We start from the raw sequence: 20,248 nt of genomic DNA on the forward strand, positions 1-20,248 counted from the left end.
TTACCAGTACTCGGCATGCAGACTTTATCAACTCCCGTGTTCAGTTTATTCTGCGTTGCGAGGCTAGTAAGTTGGAAGCATATTTATTGGACTGTTGCCTTAAATATCTACAGCGAGAGTGCAGTTTTTATTTCTGGAAAATCGTAGTAACGGGAAGCCCAACGGTCACGTCTGAACAGTGTTACCTACATGGGAGAAGTTGCAGTGGGACGCAGTGTGCCATTTTGACTGTCCGATGATTATGTTGGCTGCCCATCTATACTGGAAGGAACCAGAGACCTGTATCTGAAGACTTGACTCGGGACGAAAGGAATACGTGTGCTGCATTTTGTTAAGGGTACGTATGTAGTTATAATTGTAGAATATCAATGTATATTTATATTTTGCACGTGGAATGACTGAGTGTGAGAGAGCATGAAAGTATCCTCTACCCCAACACACTTTTCTAAATTCAATGATTTCAGATAGGGAACTGGTTAGGTTTTTTCTTTGTTCAAATTGTATGTAAAATACGTATTATTGTAACAAGTTAATTTAATGATGAAGAAATGGAATGAATTTAAACAACGCGTGGCTGAGTGGTTAGTACAGCGCGGGTTCCGGGTTCGAATCCCGGCATGGGTATTCTTTGTGTCCCTTCATTACTTTCATCACATAATCACTCATTCTCATCTTCGCGATTAGTCAAAAAGGATTGTTAATCATATTTTAATGTTATTGCTTCTTAAGCCGCGTTTACACCGGGGTTGCTAACACATGTTACCAACAAAAAATGTTGGTAACATTTCGAAAAACGCTTCTGAATTTGTTATGAACATCTCATGTTAGCAACAGATTTCCCGTATTGGCAACATACATTTTATTATCCACAAGAAGTCGGTAAAGATCAAATAATGTTAGCAACATTTGTGGGTCGGGTACCCTATTCTACACCCTCGAATTTTCATTTTTTTTCTTGCATTATGAAGATTATGTGATCCTAATTGTGAATGAAGAAAATTGGAGCGCGGAAAGAAGTATTTACGACTGTATAGCCGCTTAAAGTTGAGATTTTGAAATTGTTGAGTCCAAATTTCCCACCAATTCCGGGCTACGCCCCTGGGGTAATTGACTTACCGTCCCCTACCGCTACCACGGCCCCGCCTTTATCTATAGAGTCCCTTTTAAAGGCATGTTAGAAATTGGCCGGAGTCACCTGCCCCCAACACTATTTCTCACTATTTTCCGCATTGACGCATAAAGATACCAAAAATGAATGCTCAAATTAAACCTAAGAAGGTAACTTACCTCTTTTTACCAAGGCCAGGCACAAAATTGCGGGTTGAACTTAAATTGGTAAGTCCAAAAATGAAGTAACTCCTACGTTGAAAATCCTTGATGTTCTCTTCCACAGAATACCACCCTCCACTCCCTTCCCATCATAAAAATAAGAAGTCGCAAATTATCCCATCCCACAAGTCATTTAGAAAAAAATAACCCTCCCCTTTACGGCCTGCAGTTGCCAAAAAGAAATAATTAATTCTAATTTCTGAAGTCGCATAAATGAAATCAAACATCTGAAATGTCCAATCCGCCAATATATCACACAAATAACATATCGCAATCGCAAATGTTCCCATTGCACAAGTCAATCATAAGAAGAAAAAGAAAAAAATCATACGTGCGCCTGTGACATGAATCCATGATCCGAAATCTTCAGACTTGCGCCTGTGACATGAATCCATCATTCGCCATCATAGAAGTTCTGAAAAACATTTTTGACGTTACGCAGGGAATTTTAAATTCATAAAAAACTTAAGTTTCGTAGAACGTAGATCAAAAAAATTAACTTCCGCGCTATTTGCGAACACTGTTTGTTATGAGGAACTAAATATTTTCACGAAAATATTTGAAATGTGCCTGAAATCGAGGGTGTAGAAAGGCGTACCGAGCCACATTGGTTACCAACACGTGTCAACAGAGCCTTTTCGATGTTAGCAACATTTCTCCCGCTTCCTCTCGCGCCACCATCACGCCAGTGACAGACAACCAGCTAGTGCGCAAGCATCGATTCGTGCGAGGTGTGTGTTGTTTTGTAATTTATTTATCATGGAAAATCTTTTGAGTGAGATGGAGTGGTCAAAGGATCAAGTGCTGAAATTAGTTGAATTGTTCCGCGAGAAGCCTGTTCTTTGGGACCAAACTCATCCACAATTTAAAAGACAAAAACCAACAGGTCACTTCCGCTATGCACGCAATGAAGATCTGACCCAGAATCTTCCTGGTCTTCTCTCTTGCTCCAAAATGACATGCTGCCACAGAGAGTACAACTTCCTCCACAGTCGGCATTATGCAGCCAACTGAGGTCTTGCAGCCAAAATGTTAACAAAAGTTATTGGGTCCATCCTGAAATTCTTCACCCTCGATTTCGATAGTGATTTTTTTTTTTAGCAAGATTGTGTGTTGAAAATTGTTAAAAACAAAATTTTGCAGCGCGGAAACAAATATTTACGAGTGTACAGCCGTTTAAAGTTGCGAGATGGAAGTCTATTTGCGGCCATGTTTTCGTAGCAGCCACCCGCACCCGAAACCAATGGATATATAACAGTCGTCTTTCAGGCCTAAACCATAAAAATTGCCCACCGATTCTGGGCTTCGCCCCTGGGGGTCCCAAAGGCCAGGGTCTCCGAGAGACAATGTATCCAAATGACCGGTTCTCCGAAAGACAGGGTCTCTTAAAGACAGGGTCACCAAAGACCAGGTTCTCTGAAAGACAGGGTCGCCAATGGTCAGGGTCTCCGAGAGACAGGGTATCCAAATGGCGTGGTCTCTGAAAGACAGGTTCGCCTAAAGCCAGGGTCTCTGAAAACATGGTCGCATAAGGCCACAGTCTCTGAAAACAAAGTCCCGGGTCTCCGAAAGACAGGGTATCCAAATGACAGAGTCTCCGAAAGACAGGGTCGCCAAAGGCCAGGGTCTCCGAAAGACAGGGTCGCCAAAGGCCAGGGTCTCCGAAAGACAGGGTCGTCAAAGGCCAGGGTCGCCTAAATCCAGGATCTCTGAAAGACAGGGTCGCCTAAATCCAGGATCTCTGAAAGACGGGGTCGCCTAAATCCAGGATCTCTGAAAGACGGGGTCGCCTAAATCCAGGATCTCTGAAAGACGGGGTCGCCTAAATCCAGGATCTCTGAAAGACGGGGTCGCCTAAAGCCAGGGTCTCTGAAAACATGGTCCCAAAGGCCAGGGTCTCCGAAAGACAGGGAATCCAAATGGCAGGGTCTCCGAAAGACAGGGTATCCAAATGGCAGGGTCTCCGAAAGACAGGGTCGCCAAAGGCCAGGATCTCTTAAAGACGGGGTCGCCTAAATCCAGGATCTCTGAAAGACGGGGTCGCCTAAATCCAGGGTCTCTGAAAGACAGGTTCGCCAATGGCCAGGGTCTTCGAGAGACAGGGTTTCCAAATGACGGGGTCTCTGAAAGACAGGTTAGCCTAAAGCCAGAGTCTCTGAAAACATGGTCGCATAAGTCCAGAGTCTTTGAAATCATGGTCCCAAAGGCCAGGGTATCCGAAAGACAGGGTATCCAAATGACAGGGTCTCCGGAAGACACGGTCGCCAGGGGCCAGGTTCTCCAAGAGACAAGGGCGCCAAAGGACAGGGTCTTGAAATACAGCCAAGATTATCAAAGGACTGGACGGAGGAGTCGCCAAATTACTCACCTCATGTTCTTCTTGTTTGATTTGATTTGATTTATTGTACACTGTGAGGCAAAAGTCCAGCACCACCCTTTGAATTTGAAAACGGCTTGACGGAGGACAATGAAACTTCGCATATGGATAATGGGGGTTGGGGCTAGTATGCATCATGGCGGCCATCTTGAAAGCCGCCATTGTGGAGTTACCTCCAGATTTTTAAATAGGAAAGGGTTCATGCGGCACATAATTTAAGATGTACGTTTCCTCAGAAACAAGAATATGCAATTCTTTTTCCCCTAACCTTACTTAGCTCTAAGTTTTGTCCATAGTTATTCACATTTCAAAGAGTGCCGCTTACCATTCTTTGTTACACAGTATGTAGCGTACACATTTTGTATAAGAGGCCTTCCAATGTCATTTCTGTATGACTGACAGAATGTGAATCTCGACCGAGACTTTGCCTATCCACAAACTAATCCAGTTTTACATTCACGTTTCTTCAAAGATATTTATCGAATTAAAATACGTTTCACTGTAATTGCAACACATCACGAACCCCATCTGAAACACGAGCTTCGCGTGAAGCGAGGACATACGGTACATTAATCGACAGAGAGGCAATCAACGGTCACTTGTTCATTTGGGTCCTACATCCTTTCTCTTCTCTTCGAGAGCTGATGGACTATTGGGAAACGTGAAATTCGACACTCCATTAGGAAAGGTTTCAAGCTCATGCGGATGAACCCTGTTGGCGATTCCTAATCGACTGGAGAGCAAAATTCATTTCCTTCTTTTGTCTCCACTAATGCAGTAATAAGTTTCTGTATTTGAAAGTGGAAGGTATGATTTGAGTGATGAAAAGCCATTTTATGCACGGTTTTAATAGGAAAGCAGCGCATGGATTTAATACGCTGACGACACTCGGATACTAGAGCTAAACCTTTCTGTATGGAATTTATACCCACAGGGAAAGTCTGCAGACATAAACTATACATATTATTATTATTATTATTATTGGGGTGTTAATAATGAAAAGAGTTGATAAAATATGATGCTGGCTTATTTCGAGACAATCGGAACTTTTTCAATAAAGATTAGTTGTGATCCAGTTTATTAGGCTGTTTTTCTTAATATTATTTTCCATCCCACGCTACGTTTCAATGCTCATTCTTTATCTATTCTTTCACTTCTCTAGAATATTTTTTTTATATATTTCTTAAATTATACTAAGATTTGTTTTCAGGTGGGCGTGTCGAGAATTTTGAATTGCATTCATTCACTCTCGAAACTTCGCTCATTTTTGCTTTTAATCTTCATGCACGTGTTTGAATTCCTGATTATGAACTCTTAGTTAAACATCAGAATATTCTTCTGAAGTAAAGCAGCGAAGTAAAATAAATCTAAATGCAACATGAGGTGAATTATTTGGCGACGCAGTCTCTCGGTGACACTTTCTTTTGGAGACCCTGTCCTTTAGCGACTGTGTGTAAATCATAAATCACATTTTTAGAGCTTAGTAAGGAATGAAATGGGATTGCTACAGCGTCGATTGGGCTATAATTTGCTAATATAAAATCTCAAATACATGTGTGGTTCATTGGTTGCGTCAATTGCAGCAAATTTAAAGACTTCGAGCTGAAAATTTATTTGTTCCTAGATGCCTTCAAGAGCTAAGTTTATTTTGGGTGAAATTAATCAACGCATAGCAAAACAACAAAAGAAGGATATGTTATGAGCGCTATACTTTGAATTTTTATTTCTTTTTCTTTTTTGTTTTTTCCAAACACAATCTGGACTACATGTTTAAAGCGCAAAGAACTAAACAACAGGGCATTACTTGAGCTTAGTGGTTCGGATTCCACTTTAAACTGTAGGTCCAGTCCCGATTAGTCTATCTGTGAATAAGTGGACTTAACAGAAACTCAAACGTCCATGTTCCGATTAATTGTCGGTGCGGTGAGATCCGAAACACTATTTGCCTCTCGAACCATGGACCCCTTGATTACAAGGCGACGACGTTAGCACTACGCCATCGGGGAGGTACTGAATTATATTTTTGTAATTACAATGCGAATACGACAATTCCCCGCACGTTTTGGAAGTAACGAGATTACCAGATAGAAATTATTGACCAGCCAGTTCCGTACATGATCTAGCGTAGTACCCTTTGTCCTCCTCCGTCCAGGCGTTATAAGTTAGCGAAGCCCTCCGTGGCTTGCTCGAGTGGACCGACCAACCGCGTCTAATGTTTCAATCACGGCCGGGGGAGAACGAAGCCCCAGTCAATGGTTTTGAGTTTCTGCAGGACGAAAGCCACTCTCCCCTCCCCGCGCCCCCATCAAAGACAGCTCCTCGCCGGAGAGGCATGTGAGGAGTCTGCAGAACGCGAAACATGATTGGAATTGAGAAAATGGAAGCAATTCATGGCCGAAGCGGAGAGCGAAACGACTGTGTACTTTGATTATTGAATTACGAGCCAATGATTTCAAACCAGCCGTGTGTGCGGCAGAGTCGGTAGCGAGAGGCAGTGTCTTCTCCAGTGATATATTATGAACCACTGCTATTCACGGCACCTTGGCGGATATTGTGTTTCTCAACTCGATGGCACAAGAAGAAAATTCACGTGGAAAAATCACCGCGTTGAATTAAAATTGAGTGTATTTCCTAAAGACAATTTATCTTATTGGGGAGCCTCATGTAATATTAGGACGTGTCGAATTCTTCACCCCTCAAATTCGAAATATGAGTGCTGACAAAATTTAATAATGATTTGGAAATTATGCATATACGTATATACTTTTGTCAAATTAATAGTTTTACTTAATACATAACTAAGTAGAAAATGTCAGGGCGGTGCAGTCTGGCGTTCGGAAAAGTTCGGAACCATTCGTAAACCTCCACGGATGACGTCAGCCACGGGACATGTCAAAGACGAGCACCAGCAACGGCATAGGAATTCACACTTCTTCCGTGTTTTCGGAAATAAATTTGTTTTAAAAATCGAATGAATGTTCTGGCGTGTGTGTATAAGTAAATGTATATGTATAGAGCAGACTATATCTAGTAAACTGTGTCGCTGAAAGTTAACTATCAATAGAATTACATGTAATGAAAAGCGGGAAAGCCGGCTCGGAGGTGGAGCAGAGAGGTTTGTTCAGAATTTTCTATTTGAGTGGTGTATATTCGTGTTTATGGGGGTGAAAAGTTATACTTAGAGCCGAAATGACCACAAAGTTGTCCTTTTTAAAACATTGTGTGGGGTGTTAGGGCAAAGTTGTTGGATAAATCACTGGGGCCGAGAAATTACAACTTCATGTTTTATAATCCAAAAGTTGTTTTTTTAGCACTTTCATCCTGTAGTGTCTGCAGTTTCTTTATTTGTTCTTCAGCACATTTTAAATTCTTTTTCAGAGTTTCTAACACACTTATCTTGTTGGAGATTGGGTATATTGGGTATATTTTCAGTACTCAAAGTCTCTGAATTATGTGACATGCAAATTCTTTTGCGAGGAGACAACTCTTCAAGTCTTTCCACTGCTCTCTTTCGAATCTGACGTTTATTGGCACGTCCACTCCGATCAATTATGTCATTTGGCTGTTGAACACTACTACAATTCACCACACAACTACGCAAATTTAAACATGGTACAGCGTTTCTATTAAGCTGCGGTCTGCAGGTAATAATACTCAGCAGTTCTGCTTTTAAGTTCCGTTCGTAATCGTTATCCAGAAAATGCGATGAGTACACTGTCGCTGTTTTGGTGTTAACAGGATCTAATCTCTTCACTTTGAAACCCACATCTTGCATGTAATCGGATCCTTTAGGAACGAAAAATAGCTTACACCCAGGCAGGTATCCAGGAATTCCTTTCGGGGAGGTGGGTGAACACCATTATTTAAGGGGTATTGTATGTTTAAGGTCAGTGGTGGAAATTTGGTTCTAAAACAGGGTGGGTTTGCAAGGAAAGTTTACTTTGTCTTGGTAGACAAGGCTTAGCATTAAGAGGACATAGTGTGGTGGCAAGAAAATGGGGAGCAACTATCCCCTAAATCGTCGCCACTGTTTAAGGCTCTCATTTTAATCAGAACGTGAAATCGGGACATTTTTTACCACTCGACTCCTCTATTTCCATGCTATAAATTTGTGTGCAGGAACCATCTCAGTATGTGTGTTTGTCAATTTCTTCTGATCAGGATCAAACCATCTGTGTACCAGAAGTGCTTTTACGAAGCTGTTACACATACACGAGATGGACAATCCACTCTACAACGCGAGATTCAAACTGTGTGCTGGGAACTGGACGCAGACAGTTCACGAATATTTCTCTCTCATTCGAGCCTGAACACCACTAATGTGCCTTGTTCTCCCATGTTTGCAGCTCTTATAAAAGCAGAAACCCACCAAATTATTCATATTCAGGCCTAAGCACTCGCAAGTGTTAAAAATTGTCTGTCACAGCTTCCGCAGTCTTCTCACACATCAGCACGAAGCAATTAAAGGAAGTCTTCTAGAATACAGCTGGATCGCGAAACAATTAATGCACAGTGAAAACCCTTCCGTTCCCAACACATCTAATGTTTTGTCTTCCAATATGATTAAATGCTTACTTATTTATTTCCAGTGATATGCCCAAGGGAGGGTTGGTGGGATCATGGTCCCATTTGAACGTCAAAGACAGGAAATGATGGCAAAATGAGGACTGACCACCAAAAATAGTATACGTAACCACTCTCCCTTCCGAAAATCCTGGGAACGCCACTCGTTATCTCGGACACGTTTTTTGAAATAAAGTCACCAGAAGCTTTTATGATTTCGTATTGGAGACTGAAGTAAAGCGCCTTGTACACGATCAAATAAATCATGAACAAGTCCTTGAATTGAACGCTTAAAAGGAAATAAAGTCAGAGACAACGCCATTTTTCTCATTGGATCCAAGGTCCGATCAAAGAATATCTATTTAGGAATGGTTCTAATTAACGCATATTTATATCCTCATTATATTCTAGAATGTTCCACAGATAAACGATTCATATATATTGCCAATAGTTCGACTCCTCTTATTCAAGAACATCGCCTCTCGAGCCTTCCAGAGATTAGAAATTACAAGGAGTCGCTCTACGTGTGGCGCTACTTTTGTTGTGCAGCTTCCAAATGCTGACAAGTCTCTACAGAGCGCTCAAGTTCACTGCGACAACACTGAAATCTCAAGTAAAGTTTACGTGCAATATTATCAACAACAGGGTAATTCTCCGTCTTGCTTTCATAAGTATGTCTCTCCTTAAATTATCGTCACATTATTCAAGAAGATAAAAACGTAATTTTATGTAGTGCAAACTGAAAATATACCTGATGGGACTCGAGCCACCTGATCCCCATCTTTGATACGCGCTAGTAACAATAACAGGGTTATAGAACATTTTCAGTCTTTTCTCGGTAATTATTTCTCTCCTTAAATTATTGTCATATTATTGATGAAGCCGAAAGCCTAATTTTATCTAATGTAAACTGAAAAATTTCCTGTAGAGGGGGGAGGGTCAAGCCCCTATACCCCACTTTGGATGCGTGCTATTATCAATAACAGGGTTAAAGAACATTCTCCGTCTTGCCTTGATAATTATTTCTCTCCTTAAATTATCGTCACATTATCTTATTTCACACCACAAGAAACCAAAATCCTCATTTTATCTAGTTTAAGCCGAAAACTTTTGCTTGGGTACAGTGGCGCAGGAACGGGGGGGTACAGGGGTACATTGTACCCCCCTAAATTTTTGAAGGAGGGTACTGTACCCCTCTAAATTCGTAAATCGAGTTGTACCCCCTGTACCCCCCCCCCCTTGGTAATTTGACAGCAGACGCAAGGTGCTACTGTTAAAAGAACCTATTTTCAGTTCGCCCAATAAAAAGTGTATATTGTTTATAACTTACAAACATTATCTTCCTTAAGCCTCCCCGATGGCGCAGTGGTAGCGTCATCGCCTTGTAATCAAGGGGTCCCGGGTTCGATTCCCGGTGAAGGCACATAGTGGTTCGGATCCCACTTTAAACTGTAGGTCCAGTCCCGATTAGCCTTACTGTGCATAAAGTGGACTTAAAACACCAAATCAATCAATCAATCATTATCTTCCTTACTACAGGAATTTAAACCATTCTAAACTTATTCTACTATTGAGAGACCACAAGGAAAAAACCTTGGACGAAAAGTCCCCGCGCAACTTTCCCTTCTTCTGTTCAGCTCGGGCCATAGGGCCATAAGGAAGCATAGTCCACTCACCCCTCCCCTCCTCACGAGAGTACGGTTCACAGGAGTCGCGGGTGTGCGCAGGTTGTTTTGCTTGTGGTTCCACTATACATTGTGGTTGCTACTATAGATCGACCACAAGGAAAAATACCTTTGGGACGAAAAGTCCCCGCGCAGCTTTCCCTTCTTCCCTCCACCTCGGGCCATAAGGAAGCATGGTCCACTCTCCCCTCCGCTACTCGCGGGGGTACGGTACACAAGAGTCGCGGGTGTGCGCAGGTTGTTTTGCTCGTGGTTCCACTATAGTTATTTCATTGACCTAAGTTCTTGGATACCTCTTTAAGGAGATGAAAATTGTTTAAAATGTGTGTGGAACGATGGAATCAGATTTGCTCTCAGAAATTCACGCTGCAGACGAATGCTCCTTTGCGTAAGGGGGGGGGGGAGTACACCTTTCTAAAGAAATTGTCGCGTCGATTCGAAGATAAGATAGCCTAATTGCATCAGCAAAAGGCTGAAAGATACCACAAATTCCAACCCTTCATCAGAAGGGTATATGACTCATCCCATTTTCTTTTGAATATTTAAAATGGAATTTTCCAAAAGAAATACATACACGAATGAGACAAGACACTACAGACCAACTTGGGGGGTACAATGTACTGCTGTACCTCACCCATATTTTTCATAACTTTGTAAGGCGGTGTTCGGAAAACTATACTTAAACCTAAATATTAAGAGAGTCCCAATTAGCCTATCTGAGCATGAAGTGAATCTAGAATAAGTTTTAATGACTTCCGAGTGGAAACCGAAACAAAAATTAACACAAACAAGAACGAGAAGGACCTCGCCACACAGGAGACGAGATGAGACTGTGATAATTTTCGACTCATTCGCATCGCGATATCATTCCTGGGTGAAATAATTTTTTTCCTACACATTTAAACAAGGTGCAATTTGCGATATTATCAGGGGGGATTATTTTTACCTATTTATTAGATACACTTATAATTGGACATTAATTGCTTAAAATCCAATTTTGCTATCGAATGCAACATAAACACAATGCCATTTCAAGTTAAACCCTAAAGTCAATCTGTAAGAAAATTACATTAGTCAGATGAATGCATGAGATAAATGAAAAACTCTGCAGGTTCTATTGGTAGATTTTGGATTGGATTCGCAAGGTCTTTGAGTGAGATGAGAATGTTTGATTGATTTGTATGGTTTATTTTACTTCGCATTTCTGCCACTTTTGACTAATCGCAAAGATGAGGATGGGCGATGATATCATGAAATTGATGAACACTCACATGGGCAACCTGGGGCCTCTGGCGTCAAAGCGCGCTATGCCAACCCTTCCGCCACGGAGGCTGGCGAGGTGGGAATGTGTTTTGGATTTTCTTTGTAGATGCGAAAATCTTTAACTGTGACGCGCACGTGCTTTTGCTTACATTAAAGTTAACCTTTTCACATAAACGAGAAATTGACATGTCATCCTAAAACACACGTATGTATCTGCATTTAATACCACTACATAGGAAAGGAAACCTTGGGCGGTTCTTCATATTGTCCACCAAAGATTGAAACGAAAAGAAAAAAAAAAAAACATTTTGAGCATATGCCTTACCTTGCTTCCTCTGACATCTGAAGGATTTCGGTTTTGTATTTGTAATGATAGTACTTTCAGTGCTTGAAGAGTGTCATTAGGTACAGCTAAATATATAACAAATAAAAGCTTTGGCAATTTTTTCACAAATATTTAAAAGTTAGACTTTTGGCGGGAACCATCTAAATTCAGTTTTTTTCCTTTTTTTTAATACAACGCCCTACAGATGTCTGAGTAAATACCAAATACATGGCTTCTAAAAGACATTGGATGTGGTACACATCTGCCATAAATTGTTCAAATATATTTTTATGTGTAGCTATGGGAATTTAAAATTAGAATGAACTGAAGTGGAACTCTATAAGTATGGTATATTCAATAATGTGGTTTCTATATCCAGTGGGTGGGAGGTGATTATTCCTGGTTGGGGTAGCTCAAGATCCTCCTCACCCCCTTTAATCTCAACCTGCATTAAAATGAATAGATGTATCTTTGTTCGCAATTTTCACATTTCGAACTCCTGATTTTCCGTTCCGTTAAATTCAAATAAGGCCAGAACGAAGTACAGAGCTTTATGTGTTTCAGAATTCTTATCTGGTTTTAAAATCTGTTTAAAAAAACATAAATTCTAAAAAAAACAAAGAAAAAATAGTTAAGCAAATTTTGTATTAAATAACAGGACATTCGTGTGTGCTGTTCTAAAATAGAATATTTCCGATGCCTTCACATTATACCTAAGTATCAAGGACGTATTTAGGAGGGTATCCGGACACTCCCCCGAAAGACTTACCAAGAAGTAAAAGTAAATAATCAAAATATAATTGTTTAGCATTTGTTATATAATCGATGGTTATTTCCGCTGAACTTATTGGAAGGCAAGGAATTTGGCTCTTACGGCTTTGAAGGCTTCCAAAAGATTTATGCACACAACTAATGATAATATCCATAAAATATTAATCAGAAACTTTACTTTTAGTTAATTGGATCTAACTCCTTGTCTGTTATTCAATAAATATTCAATTATTTTTCTATTTGACATTAAATTCCTTGCCAGGGCAGTTGTTTTTATGCAAATCTTGGCGATCTTAACTATACGTAAGCTAGATAATGAATATATGCTTTTATATCTCTATTCTTTTACTATCTTTTACCTATTCATGTAATAACAACAATACAATATTAATTAACTTACATATTTAATTAATATTTTAATTTAAATATAATTATTATAATTAAAATAATTTATTATTATTGTTGTTGTTATTATTATTATTATTGCAACACTTGGTTGGACCCCGGAAATGTATTTCTAGGTGCAGTAGTATGTGTGTTTATATATATGGGAGGCTGAATTTTGTACCCCCCAAATGAAAAACGTTCCTGCGCCACTGCTTGGGTACGTGCCTGCCCTACTGTATTTCTTGCGTTGTTCGGGCATAAAGCAACAGCACAAGTGCGCGGCATTTTCCTGAAATGTTATTGTTGTTGGCAAAAATTATCCTATGACACAAGAGCTACAGAAAAAGGAAACACAAGGCACTTTCACGTTCCCTCACACAAATGCAGATCCTATAACAAGCGGAGAGGTCAGTGACAGCGTCATCTCTGTCCCGTGAGTGACGTCAGGGTTGGTACCGCCCATGACCCTCTTTTTTCAGCTTCGGGAGGGAAGACTGCGCTACTTTCTCAACTATATTATATACTTACTTTGGAAAATGTGACTTCCTTAACGTATCCAAAACTTTGTGTGGATATTCATATAATTTTGAACTTACAATGTTAAATACTTATAATAAGTATGTGTGTAATGAGTGGGTGGGATTCGAACCTGCGACCGTTTGTTCTTGACAAAATAGAACTGTACAAGCTTCTAATGAACTGGTCTACAGTGTTACTGACAAGAAATTCATTAAAACACTTAGATTTGCGCAAACATCAAACCATTCCATTTTCCGATTTTTCACCACACATCGTGAAAAAGACGCACTTTACAGAAATGTCCGGAACAGTAGCACATACTAGAAGTGAACTGGCATTCAACAAACTACAAAACACTCATACTCTATAACGGTAACTATTGGAATTTTATTAATATCTTCAAATTATTATTATTATTATTATTATTTACTTAAATACAACCTTATGTTAACATTCACATTTATATTTTTTCTTTTCAAATTTTTATTTTTTTATTAATATGTTCTTGTTCTTTCACATTTATATTATCTTATGACTAATATTACTGAAATGAGAATATTCGTAATTGTAGGTAATGAGAATTTTTTAATTTCTCTTTAGTGTAATCAAGCTTTCCATCTGTACTCATATATTATCATATTATATTATATATACTTATATTTTCTTATATAGCTTATGGCAAGGGTTAGGTGGCAGAGCAGCCTACGGCTGAACCTCGCCCGCTAAATAAAGGAATTATTAATATTAAAGGAATTATTATTATTATTATTATTATTATTATTATTATTATTATTATTATTATTCAAGGTATTTGAATTCAAAATTTCCCTAAACTCGTAAGAACTTTTATCTCTGTGTGTTCAAATTGAACGGCTAGGTGGAGTAAAACTGGTCCCTTGATTGAAGCATCACGCAAATTTCTCAGTTTTCAATTTAAGGGTGAAGAATTGTTAATGTCCTGCAATATTATTATTTCTCTTTACGAGTTTTGTTTGCTTCTGTATGATGTTACTGGTTTATAGCTTCTAACTTGATTGAATATGCGAAAATGTAAATTTTACACGACGGAATTTCTCATTCAGTAGAATGGCCTATCTCAGAGTTGGTGGCTTTTTGTTAACTATGAAAAAATTACTAATTCAGGACTTATCATTTCTTTCGGGACGGTCAAATAAGAAGTTCAAGAAATTCTTTAACAATCCTTTTTAGGTGTCGGGTAAATGTCACCCTCGCCCCGAAAGACTCTCACACTAGGAAGATTGCGACATCCCCATACTGCCAGTGTGGTGCAAGTGAAGGATCATCGGATTATGACCAGTGGCGAAGCGTGGTGTCGCTGGAAGAGTAGGCACAGGCGTGTGAGTTCGTGTTATTATGGGTGCGACTTTTTTTAAAATATAAAAAATATAACCTTTAAAGTTATTTTTGAAAAGGTAACAACGTATTATTGCATCTATCAACGTACCTGAATAGTAACTCTTGATGTGTGCTAACTCGTAAATCGTATTTCTTCATTTTGTTGTAAATTGATGAATTAGATGTCATTCGAGTGGCAGTCCTAAATGCTCTGATGTCCCTTCTTTCTTCCTATGTCCGGTAATGGGCTTTTATGCTTGTTTTTGTAGCATTCCAGAGTTATACAAGTCATTATTCCCCTTTCTCACAACAATGAAAGCCGCCCCGAGTGGCGGAGTGGTTAGCACATCACGCTACGACACCAGGGGTCCTGGGTTCGAATCTCGGCCTGGGCATGAATGTTTCTGTGTCCATTCGTCAATTTCATCATATCAACACTCTTCCCCATATTCGCAAATTAGCCAAAAGTGGCACAAAAAGCGAAGTAAAAAAATACAAATCAATCAAAGAACAATAAAAAAATAAATGAACGAAAAGAAAAAACAAGATAAAATATAACAATAAAACAACGCAACAGGAGTAAATCGAGAAACTAACGAAAACGCGGAACACTGTGATAAAAATATTTTGTTCGCCCTCTGAACAAATTGTCTTTGCCTTTCTACCCTCACCTTCCCTTTCCCTTCGTTGGACACCCCACGCTGGACAAGAAACAGATGTGAAGCCCAGTTTGTACCGTGTGCCCAGCGTTGTCAACCTCCCAATCAGGAAAAGTGTTCCAATTAAACTCTTAAAGTTTTCTAAATGCAACTAAATTGTGCTCGGATGACTTAGGTCTTAAGTTCATTTTATGCATTTATTTTGTGGGGAGTTGTGATGTGAAGATGCGTTGTTGATTAGTTAAACAATATTGGTAATTTACCCTATTAAATTAATTACAATGGTTTAACCAATATAATTGCTTCAATATAACGCTTGAAAAAGTTTGAGAAAATTCGACGACTGTAAATTATTTTATCTGTGACCCCCAACTTCCTAGCAATTTCGTTCAATAAATTGTTCCTCGTGAGCTAAGTAAGGAAAGATAAAGAAACGATGAAAAGAAGACGGTGGACCAGATGTGGCTGGATCGGCATGCTACCTCTTGTTTGAAACAAATAAGATCTGCGATTTTTTTTTTTAAAAAAAAAAAAATTCATAATATATTCCTTTGAATTCAATTTATCTGTCTCCCAGGGGCGTATGTTTATAGATGATGCTATATTTTACCATTATCTCAAACACAGGGTGCTAGGTGCCAACAAAGTTCAAATTGTACTACGTTTAGCACAATTATGCTAGGGTTGGTATCACTGCGTGAGGGCCGACTCACTGTGTCCATTTCGGGCAAACGCGCCCCTGAAATTATGATTTCCCGCATGAATCACATAGATTGTAATGGGACCAGTTGAGGTCCTCGGAGAAGTGGCTCGACATGCGACGATAGAGCCTCTGGCAGGGATGGAAATTTGGGAAAATTATTGTAAGGCCTAGAATTACAGTTTTCTTGTATTAAGGCGTCGTTTAATTAAATTATAAGTAATAAAATAATCCATAATAGCCAAATATATTAGGTCTTCCCCGATGGTGCGGTGGTAGCGTCGTCGCCTGTAATTAAGGGGTCCTGGGTTCGATACCCGGTGGAGGCACATAGTGGTTCGGATCCCACATTAAACAGTAGGTCCAGTCCCGATTAGCCTTACTGTGCATAAAGTGGACTTACAACACCAAATCAACCAACCAAATATATTAGGGTAGGCCCGGCCTCCGGGCCTCTTATGAGGCTTCGCCACTGATTATGACTCCACCCAACTACGCGTGATTGTTTCTTAAGATATCTAAATGAAGCAGGATATAATGGACCATATTCCTTGTCAATATTTTTGCAAAATTCAACTAAGAAAATAATATATTTTCTCGTCTTAACAATTATATCAAAAGTGAAAATATTTTATTATTAAATTATGATATTGTAAAATTATTTAATGTAAAAAATGTAACTAGTAGTGCATAGCTTAATAGCGAAAACCAAATAAATAATAAAAAAGTTGCGATCTCATGGCAAATGAGCAAGCATTCCCTCAGGATACAAAAGATTATTTGCTCCTTGTATGTGAACGAAAGTTTTCAGACAAGTGTCAATACATAATAATAACAATAATATTTACAAGAGAGAAACTTCTCGAAACCCATCCGCCCGACCCTGTGGCCGAGTGGTTAGCACATCGCGCTGCGACGCCAAGGGTCCCGGGTTCGAATCCCGGTCGGGCTTGGTTGTTTGTGAATGTCCATTCATCAATTTCATCATTTCATCACTCATCCCCATCTTCGCAAATTAGCCAAGAGGCACAAAACGCGAAGTAAAATAAACTAAATCAATCAATCAATCAATCAATCGAAACCCATCCGAACGGACGGGAAAACTTACGTTCCTGATATTTGTCTCAAAACATTTCTAGACATACAAGGAGCAAATGATAATTTACATATAATTTAATGTATATAGTTAAGTGGAAGAGAAGATTTTGTACGGCCTTAACTCCGTCATTTTAAACAAGACGTTAATTAAATAATAATAAATATTCCATGACCAGTCCTATTTCAGTTTCCTTATTTCCGACTAGCATGAGCAGAACCATAGAACGTTCTATATACGCATTACGCAGTAACAGAACTGTAATTTTCAATTAATTTTTAAACTTTTGACAATGATGATTGGATTGTACAGTAAGAGAAATTAAATATTTGTTTAAAATTCCAAGGGCTGTGACTACAACTACGTACTTCAGAGCTTCTGCTCTCGAAGCTGGGTGCCATCCAACTAAACAAAGCCCAGCGAGTGACGAGCGCGTCAGCTCTTTCATGAAAAAACCTCATCCTGGTGACAACACAACGTGTCGGCGTCGATAAAGGGATAATCCGCTCCATACATTGATTCCCGAAACATCCGAGTCAGATGAAGTGCGTTTTCATGTTGCGGACAGTGACGTAAATGGAATCGTGGAAAGTACAGAAGAGGAAATGCCAGCGAGATGAAAGACAACGACGGACACCCGTTGTTCTCCGTCCCGCAGGAACCTAAAAACACGTCTTTTATTTGCCACTGTTTAATCCTTTAATTGTTTAATCTCCCGTGAATGGATGGATCGAGTTTCATTTTTGCTGAGCCATTATTTTCCTTTTCCGCTACTCGCCTTGCTTTGTCAGAAAAATTCTCCAATTAGAAATGGCTTTTAACGATTGTGGGTATGTATCGCGCAGATACTTAAAGAGGAACAAGAGATCTTGGTGTTGGCCAAAGACTTTAAATCGAAACCTTAGATCTAATTGATGACTTCTGGATTAATCCATGATAATATCTATCCTCTCATCACGCTAAAGTTTACGCATTCATTGCCGTTCTCCGTGGCGAAGTGGTTAGCACAGCGCGCTACGACGCAATGGACACCGGGTTCGAATCCCGGCCTGAACATGGGTGTTATTTGCGAGTCTTTTTTCATCAATTTCTTCACACCATCACTCATCTTCGCGAATAGCCAACAGTGGCAGAAAAGCGAAGTAAAAAAAAAACAAGTCAATCAATCAATCAATGGGATCATGAAAATTGGATCTTCTAATAGCTTTTAGCTTCTGTATAAAATTATACAACTCGACAATCGTAATATTTAAAATTATTATACAAGCAATTCCTCAAAATGCTAATATAACAGTAAAGAAGGACCTCATTCTCTTGAAATTACAGAATGGTTCCCTTCTGCTATTCTTCGGAGGAACAACGCTACACTAACAAGTTGAGCAGGTGACAAATCGAATCCAAGAATTTTTGAATTAATCAATAATAATATCTATCCTTATGTCATGCTAAAGTTTTAGAATTAGCTTATGGTATTATTTATGATACAATAGAATAATTAGAAGTTGTCATTCAGTATCCCGAATTCACAATGTAGCATAAACTGAATTCATATGAAAATTGGTTGTTTTGAGTTGAAATTCAAGTGAGAATAGATAAAGTGCACTTTATGCAAATAAATGCTAATCGGAACTGGACCTGCAGTCCAACGTGGGATCATAATAACTTATAGCTATTATATAAACACATTATAACTTCACATCAATAATATTTAAAGTGATTATTGAAACAGTTCCTCATAATGTTAATATAATAGCAATGGCGGCGATTGGGTGCCAAAAGTGGGGGGGAGATCAAGTTTACTTTCTCATGGTAGATAAGGCTTAGCATTAAAAGGTCATCGTGCGGGGCGAAAAAGGGGGGGGGGAAACTACCCCCTAATCGCCGCCACGGGATAATAGTCGAAAAGCAATTTCTTCTGTTGAAATTAAAGTCTGGCACGCTTGTGCTATTCTTTGGAGGAACAAGTTTGATTGGTTGATTTTGTTTACTTTACTTCGCGATTCTGCGAAAATGAGGATGAATGATGATAAGATGAAATAGATGAAGCGACAATCACAAACACATATTGACAGAACACCACAAAAGTCCCATAGAGGAATAGACTGGGCCCAGACGCCAGAGCCTCGTTAGTCTGCAAAATACAGTCCAGGATGTACTACGTGGAAGTGAGGTTGACATTTGTGTGCACTACATGGAAGGGTCATCTTTACACCCCAGGGACAAGTTGTTTGTAATTTTGTCCAGATCACGTCGTTGAATTCCCTGGCTACTTTCGTGCCTTTCCACTCGCGCACGTTCCCGTAACATGCTTGCAAGGGAGTAGGCCTGAAGAAGACAACCTTCCCTTCCCGTGCTCAGGTAAGGAGCGGCCATCGATCCCGTCTTCCAGGAGCTGCCCGTCAGCCGCCGCATTACTTAATTACCGCCCTAATTGGGTTAAGGAGACAAGCCTCGGGGCCTGATATTTGGCGGCTGATCTCCCGCCGAGATGGATGAGGCCACTTCCGGAGGCAGGTATTTGGCAAACAACATTATGATCGATGGGGAACACGGAATTAACGGCGTCCCATTCAAGCGAACATAATCGGAGCGGAAAGGGTTAACGTGGGAAGTTTCATAACTAGGCCAGAAGGGTACGACAAACAGAGCAGTTCAAGACGCTCCTCATCTTTTAAGTCCATAAACTGCAAGAAAAAGATTTCTACAAACTACACGTAGAGAGATGAAACGTGATGGAACTGAGAAATTGTTCAACCCCTTCCCCTGTACACATAGTCGAATCACAAACGGCAACAGGGGTGTAAGGGAGTTAGTTACCTTCTCGGGAGACACACAAATGTCAACCTCCCTTGCATAGTATATCCTGGGCTGCATTTTGCACAATATCGAGGCTCTGATGTATGGACTCACGGCCAGTTAATCGTCCGTGGGGCCCATGTTGTGTCGTCCACATACGTTTGTGATTGTCCTCTCGTCCAGTTCAACTCATCACCATTCACCTTTATCTTCGCGATTAGTCAAAAGTGGCAGAAAAGTATAGTACAGGGTGAGGCAAAGGTCCAAGTTATGTTGATGTCTTGTCTGATTTTCTTTCAGTAGTAACGTCATAATAACTGTGTAAGGTTGCACCATTAATTTTGAATTACCCTGTATTTTACTTGATGGAAGTTTCTAATCTTAAATTGCAAGAAACAAATCTTTTTGCATCAAAAAAGAAA

General features: G+C 39.7%; 2 protein-coding genes across 3 annotated transcripts in view; one reads left to right on the forward strand and one right to left on the reverse strand.

The window, feature by feature from the left end:
- LOC145985455 (spondin-1-like) overlaps nucleotides 1-20,248 on the reverse strand; it is a 129,647-nt gene that overhangs the window by 97,343 nt on the left and 12,056 nt on the right. The gene's annotated exons all lie outside the window — the stretch shown is intronic.
- The window catches only part of LOC145985454 (uncharacterized), an 87,306-nt gene continuing 67,065 nt past the window's right edge, over nucleotides 8-20,248 (forward strand). The window contains exon 1 of the mRNA XM_083119521.1: nucleotides 8-337. The gene's annotated coding sequence lies outside the window, so the exon portion shown is untranslated. The remainder of the gene's footprint in view (nucleotides 338-20,248) is intronic.

This window comes from Lepisma saccharinum, chromosome 3 (genome assembly GCF_977018435.1).
Source record: "Lepisma saccharinum chromosome 3, izLepSacc3.1, whole genome shotgun sequence".
Lineage (NCBI taxonomy): Eukaryota > Metazoa > Arthropoda > Insecta > Zygentoma > Lepismatidae > Lepisma > Lepisma saccharinum.